The 7,493-nt window shown below is 39.2% G+C and overlaps 1 long non-coding RNA gene across 2 annotated transcripts; it reads right to left on the bottom strand.

Annotated features, from left to right (window-relative positions):
• Nucleotides 1-438: 438 nt before the first annotated feature.
• On the bottom strand, nt 439-2,987 carry LOC115587716 (uncharacterized). Of its 2 annotated transcripts, none has more exons than XR_003985146.1 (4): nt 2,910-2,987; nt 2,750-2,810; nt 2,285-2,457; nt 439-2,145 (listed from the first exon to the last, which is right to left on the bottom strand). It is a non-coding gene; the product is annotated as an uncharacterized LOC115587716 (long non-coding RNA). The 2 variants fall into 2 exon arrangements; XR_003985145.1 differs by having other exon boundaries at nt 2,285-2,454.
• Nucleotides 2,988-7,493: the final 4,506 nt, after the last annotated feature.

Genomic DNA, 7,493 nt, shown 5'->3' with positions numbered 1-7,493 from the left:
GTACTGCCGCTAATTTGTCTCTTACGTCTGATGTCATGGCTTCAAACGTTAACTGAGTAGTTCAGGGAGCCTCGGAAAGCCCAGAATCGTCAGTTGAAGGAAATAAATTCATGAAAACGAGCCTTTACACCACACAAATACATATACTCCCACCGCAAATCATGAAAATAAGATTTAGAAATTGAGGAAAAAAGTATCAATTATCAGATAACAAAAATAAAAAAAACTCAAGTCATGAGGCAAAGTCACAATGATGGGATAGATAGTTAAAATTATGAGATGAAAAAAAGTGGTGGGTCACTGAAGCCCAGTTTCAATCATCTGTCCACTCTAAGACATTATGTTAAGAGATGTTTAATGTTGTGTACAAAGGTTGCCTTGCAGGTATGGTCTGAAATATCAAATAAATCTGGCACTGTTCACCCATCAATCAATAAATTCACTAAGTATGATACTTTATTGATCTCCAGGGTAAAATAAACATGTAACAAAAGCACAAGAGTCAGACTGAGAGGTCAGGAAAAACAACCCAATCGCACAAATATATACAAATAATGTCTGTACTGTTTGTCTCTTTAGGTACGATTTTCATTTGTATATTGTAGCAACACTGTGCTAATGGTCTGATTAGGTTAATGAAAGATGAACACTTGTTAGGGTTTGGAAAAGATCATATTTGGAAATGTACGGATGTTAATAAATGAAGTGGTTTCATGCTTACAAAAGCTCAAACACTACCACATTACCCTCCATTTCCGGATATGACACTCAGCTCATAAACAGGCGATATGAACATAACATGACACGTATTGTAGAGATGTCGATATACTACGTACAACATACATTTCAGGATTTGCAGAAACCCAACATGACAACATTTTATGCTAGTGACTGAGCTGCAGGGAAACAGATAAAGAATTTCGAACATTAAAAGTAATAATAATACAAAAAATAATGTGATGTAACATTACCTTGCTACTGAGAAATCAGTGATCTAGTAGTGATTGTTTAAAGCTGCATATAAAGAAAAGGACGGTAATACATGAGGAAACAGCAGAGAGTTCTGATAACACTCTGTTTGAAGTGTGCCTCTAAAAAAAGAACCTCAGTTTGCAGAGATCTTTGTCGTACTCCTCTGTCCCAACAAGTCTCAGGACACACTACTGTAGATGTGAACACACAAAACAGAGGCAGGGCTAAGTGGTCGAGGCAAAAGGGTGTATTGGGATCAGGACTGTCACAATATAAGATTTTAACAACACAATTATCGCGGCCAAAATAACAATGTTATCACAATATCTCTAGAGAATTTGGAAACAATAATGCTCAGTCAAATTCATCTTTAACTTTGTTTACTGTGTGTTTTGTCTGTATTCTGGCAAATTAATTACACTTACAATACGAGTGTAGGGAGGTGGAGAGAGAGAGCCTCTTACCATAACTGTCCTGATGTGTACAAAAACAACAATTACACTCAACCAGCAGGTGCATTATCATCACCTACCACGACAAAGTGGGAAAGGAAAAAAAGAGAAAGAGGCAATGTATTATTTACAAGCTGCTATCATATTGTAATATTAACACTAAAAGTATTTCATTTTTAAATATATCCTGATTTAGTCAATATCGTTATATCACAACTCTTCTAATTGGGGTTCGGTCTTAGACTCCTACAGTTTGGTCTGAGAGTAACTCACAAAGTATTTAATCCCTATCATGAGCTCCAACACCTGAGAGGCATCACATCACCTGTTGTACAACTACTTCAGGTGTGTTATGGAGGCTGCAGAAGAAGAACAGTTGTCAGAGACTAATTCAATGATAAAATATAAAAGTTCACTGAATATTGAACTTTCATTCATCAGGTTTCTGTAAAAAGCATGTTAGAAGTTATATTTACAATTAAACGGATAATAAAGTCATAAAATACTTCACACATTCTTCCACTAAGCTGAACACTGGTGTATGTTTAGTTCATAAATCTGAACGTCTCTAAGATATATAATTGTCTCTGTTGCATATTCCTGCTTTAATACAAATGTTATGAAGAAACAGAAATATCAGACTAAAAATGCAGGTCAGCAGGTTTTGTTGACGGTGCTGTACAACACAGCTGGATCCTCTGCAGCTCCCTGACCTCTGGCTCTGAGAAGGAGAAAAGAGATTGCATGAAATAAAACAATTCTCATCCCAACCGTGATAATAATGAAGACAGATCAGATGTATTTTTTAAAGTTGAGTCATTTTAATGTTGCACAGTGTTTCTGTATGAAGAGCCGCTCACCTCGGGGCGGTACTGGCACTGTTATATCTGACAGCAGCGTACTCGACTTCCTGTTGCTCCACGTGTCTTCCAGGCTGAGCTGGTCTGATGTTGGAGTACAGATTATCTGCCTGGTTGTTGGAGAAGTGGACGCTGGTGTAATGAACGTCCTCCTGCTCCTCCGGCTGTCCCTGCTCAGGTAGACATAAACAGAATTACTTTCAGCTACATATTTTATATGAGTCTTTCATTTGAACAGTGCATTCTTACAGAGGATTGAAACCAGGATGAAAACAGCTGAAGCAGAAGCAGCTGTGGTAATAATGGAACTAATATCCCTGTTGTCAAAAGTGCAACATGAAGTCATCCTCTGTCAGATGAGTTTTCTAGAAGCCCTTAAAGACACTGAGTGACTCAGCAGTATGAATAAACAGGAGCCAGACTGGGTTTTATGTCTTCTACAGTTAAATACAGAACTATCCTCACCTGTTCCCTGTCGTCTGGTCTCTCTTCAGCCTCAGTAGATTCCCTGGGAGCCCTCTTTTTCCTGGTTAGAAGAGTTAATTAAAACATAAACACCTGAATGTTTTAATTCCATTTTGCAGTAATTGAACATTCAGTGATTCAGTAGAACAGAACTGCTCACCTGATCCACAGGAAGACAGAGAGGGATATGATAGCCAGGAGAACGACAGTGATTGTTCCAGCAGCCACTGATTTCCCTGATACTAAGAAATGGTGATTAAAAGAAAACAGACAGTTAATCAGAGTGTTACAGCATGTTTTGTTCCGTTGGTCCAATAGAGTGATAAAATAAGATAAAACAAGGTAAAAACAAAGATATTCTGGATAACAGTGCATGTCTGCGTGTTAAATCAGTTAATGTCCTGCTCAGTATATGTGGACTATCTGTCAGGCTGTGGACACATGTAGTATAGTACATGACATAGAGATCAGGTTGAAACATAAACTCCACAGTGCTCTCTGCCAGACAAACAATGTAACGCATATATTTAAAAAGTTTGTGTGATTGTGTGTGTGTTAGGGCAACTTGTTCCTGTTCCATTTTTAAGAGTAAGCTGTGGTAAATGACATCACACAAATGTGTTTCAAATGTGTTCTAAATACTGGGGAACTGGAAAAGAAAATGATGTCAATTCCGATCTCCAGTGAATTCATAGCACCAACTGATGATGCTGGTTCTGTAATTTAACTGTGTGGGGAACGAAATGTTTCCTCTTCCAACAATTCTCAAAACATGGCCATGTAATGAAATGAAGACAGCAATTTTGTTTCCATCAAAATATTCGTGGCAACACAAACTAGTATATAAGTACTACAGATCATTTCTCAGAGACAGAGTTGATAACAGGACTCTGGACACATTACATGTTGGATGTGTATTTATGTGTGGCAGCATCTGAAACTTTAGAGGTGGTTTTCTGGATCAATGAACATCTGTGCAGATCTGGAAACAGTTTGTAAATCAAACATCATTTCATCATCTACTGTAGCTGCTCAGTGAACAACAGCAGCAGACTGTGAAGGTGAAACAGGCAGAGCTGGAGAAAGTGCACCATCAGCAAAACACCTGACTGGGTAATAAAGTTTTTAAACCTTGTCATAAGTTGATTTAAATCAGCTGCGTTTCACTCACATGTCACATCTATAGAGATGTATTCAGACGTCCTCCTCCCCAGCTCGTTCTCAGCTGTACAGTAATACTCTCCATAGTCAGAGGACTGGAAGGAGCTCAAGACAAGCTGTGGTTCTTTACTGAGAGGATGAGGGTCTGGATCTCCATTCTCCTTGTACCAGGTGTATTTAGCTGCTGGGTTAGCATCACTGCTACAGGTCAGAGTCACTGAACTGCCCTCCACTATCTCAGCAGAGGGACTCACTGACACAGAGGGAAGCTTTGGAGCATCTGGAGGAGAACAAATAAAAACATTTCATTAAATTTTAATATGTGTGTTGACAAAGGAGGTCCATGTTGGAAATAGACAGAAATCAGAAATACCAAACTAATTAATCTTACTTCAACCTAATCACCATAAATCCAAATGAACATAAAGATCACAGACAAAATGTTTCATAGTTCATCAGTGATCAAGGAAATTATCCTGGTTCAGTGTCTTTGGACACTTTCATGTTTACTGATGAACTCTAGTAGGTCAGTTAGATAAAGTTCTGCATACTAACATTCAAAACACAAGTAAGAATAATATCTTATAACTCCTCACATCTGAACAATCATGTGACTAGATTCTGTTTACTCTTGTGGACGGACCAGACTTAAAAAAAGTCCTTGAATAAATTGAAGATACAGACGGATCTGTGATCTGTTATTTTGTGGCTTAATTTGGAGTGAAGACACATAAAATGAATATTTATTCAACAAGTCTAGAATCTTAGTGCAGCTGTTTGGTTGTCAATCACTTCTGTACAACAAATCACCAAATACCACTGAGTTACATCAACATGTTAAAGTCTCCATTAGATGGAACAGAAAGTAAACTCACACACTGGAGGAGACTGGAACTTCTCATAACCTTTGACAGCACAGGTGTACTCGTCTGCGTGACCAACGACATCTGGATAGTAATACCTGTTATTTTCAGGTACTTTCTCTCCATTCTTGAACCAGATGAAGGAAGTTTGACCATCACAACTGCTGACACACGACAGGTAAGTATTTGAATGTTGTCGATGCACCTGCAGCTTGAGAGGCTCTGTAAATATGTGGTAATGAACAATGTTAATTATGTTAATAAATACATACATAAGATGTTTACAATCATTTACAGTGATTTCAAGAAATTAAACACTTTGAACTAAATTTAAAAATAATCAGTAAAAAAATATTACCTGTGACTGACAAAGTGACTCCAGGTAAACCAGTATATTTCCCACCTTCTTGTTCTATAATGAATCTGAACTTGTACTCAGCTGAGTCGCTCTCTCTCAGGTCTGTGATTCTCAGAGTGCAGTTGTTGTTAACACAGATATACTGCACACGACCTGAATACTGTGGGTCTGTTCTTAAATCCGTATAAACACCATTACTCTCTTTTGTGAACCAGAATCTATTTTCAACTCTTTTTACAGTGGATGGGTATGTGTAGGTGCAGCTCATGTCCACTGTTGATCCTTTTAAGGCACAGATCTCAGTAGAGCTGTAAGTCACTCCCCAGTCATCCTGACCCTGTATCACTGTAACACAGAGAACATCAGAAAACACAATGACACTGAATAACTTCAGTTAACAATCAGTTAATAAGACAGAAGTGATCAAATTACCAATATGATGTGGAGGAAAGGTAACATGGACGTGCTTCAAAATCCTCGATTATCAGACTAATTACTGTCATCAACAGTTCTTAATCATGCGTCAACAAAAAGTCCTCCAGACAGAAAATTAATAAAATATTTTACACACTTTTCTGAAATGTTGAAGAAAAGTTGTACAAAATACTCGTGTTACTCCACCCACATGTTAACATCCCTTTAATAGGCACTTTCTAACTAATGCTTTAAATAAATAACACTTTGTGACTTTTGTATGTTATTTCTGAATGACACCAGGATGAACACAAACAAAGGAAGAGTGGAAGATGTGAACATGCTTTCTACAGTTAAACTCAGTGTGCACCCAGTCTGAAGGTGCAGTGAAGTGAACAGGAATGTATTGAACCTGTGACCTTTAATGCAGTTTACTGACCAGGATAAGAGGAGAAATATTATTTATTAGAGTCTGTGCTGTTCTTGGTCAGTTCTCTCTGTTCACTCTGTGGTCAGGATGCTGCTGAGTGTGAAAACTACAAAAATAAAAGCAGAACACTGAGGTGTCAAACTGCTTCAAGCAGCTATGATGTAAAGATAAGCTGTCTGGCATTTTTACGGTTCTGAAACAGATTTCTGGTGAGATGCAAAGTCTGGGGGAGATACGCAAAGCGACGTCATCAATGGAGGAGAAATTGTCAACTATCGTGGCGAGAATCAGCGACGTGGAAGGGAGACTCGGGTTCCTGGAGGATGCAGAAACTGAGCGGAAGGCTAATCCGCCGGCCACTGGATCCGAACTTGAAGCTCTTCGTGACAGGATAGACGACATGGAAGACCGGAGCAGGAGTAATAATCTGTGTTTTGTCGGCTTTCCCGAAGGCTGTGAAGCTGGGGACACAATCGCATTCCTGGAGAAATCGTTGCCTGAAATGTTGGATATTACTACTCCGTCGCGGGGCTGGTTTGTTGAACGTGCTCACAGACTCGGTCCCCGGACCGCGGCTGCCCGGAGTAATCTTAATGGTCGGACTTTGATTGCAAAGTTTATGCGATCGGGGCACAGAGACCGCATCCTACGTACATCCCAAGCGAAATTCGGTGGGAAGGAAAACGAGTCATGATTTTCCCGGGACTTCTCCAGGGGAACCGTAACCAAATGCAATGCCTTCAGGGAGTGCAAAAAGATGCTTCACCAACACTAGTGATTAATTTTACACTCGTAGAGGGGCACCACCTCCATTGTTTGATTTACTGAAATAGGCTGGAGGGAACTATTCCAAACATCTAACTGTACAAGTTTGACTTGGACAGCTAGAGTATCAATTTCAAATCAATTTATTCAATCTCAATATTCTGAAGCAGTGAATTCTTTGCACGTATCCATTGGTTCTCCACATTAAAATTAAGTTCCAGACAAAGACAAATGATTATATATGTTTACTGACTAAATAATTCGGGGTAACATAAATTAACTGACAATTTTAGACGAACAACAGATAACAGAAAAGGTAAAGACTGTAATAAGAAATAAATAAATTATGTAAAATTATTAAAGGGTCGGGTTTTTATATATTAAATATTACGGGAGTAATCTTTTAACACTAACGAGACCCTAACCTCAGCTTTCTTAAGTTTATAAGATAGAAGTCAGAACTTTAGACAGAAGTCAGAACCTGAGACAGAAGTCAGGACTTTAGACACCACTCATTCTCACGTGTGTGGATATAGCTGTATGAAGACGTTCAGCCTGTTTTGTCTGGGCGTCAGGAGGCACTGAAGCTTGTTCTCTCTGAGAGTTCTGGGTTGGACAACGGCACGGCACGTCGGTCCAGTAGCCAGAGGGAAGGCCGGTACTCTGTTGAGGAACTCTTGGTCCGAAGGCCCAGCGGGGTTTCCCGCCTTGGGAGCGCTGGGGCAGAGTCAATCTCGGCTGGGAGCACACAAA

Source organism: Sparus aurata, chromosome 1 (assembly GCF_900880675.1).
Source record: "Sparus aurata chromosome 1, fSpaAur1.1, whole genome shotgun sequence".
NCBI lineage: Eukaryota > Metazoa > Chordata > Actinopteri > Spariformes > Sparidae > Sparus > Sparus aurata.
This window is presented reverse-complemented; position numbering and strand designations above follow the sequence as displayed.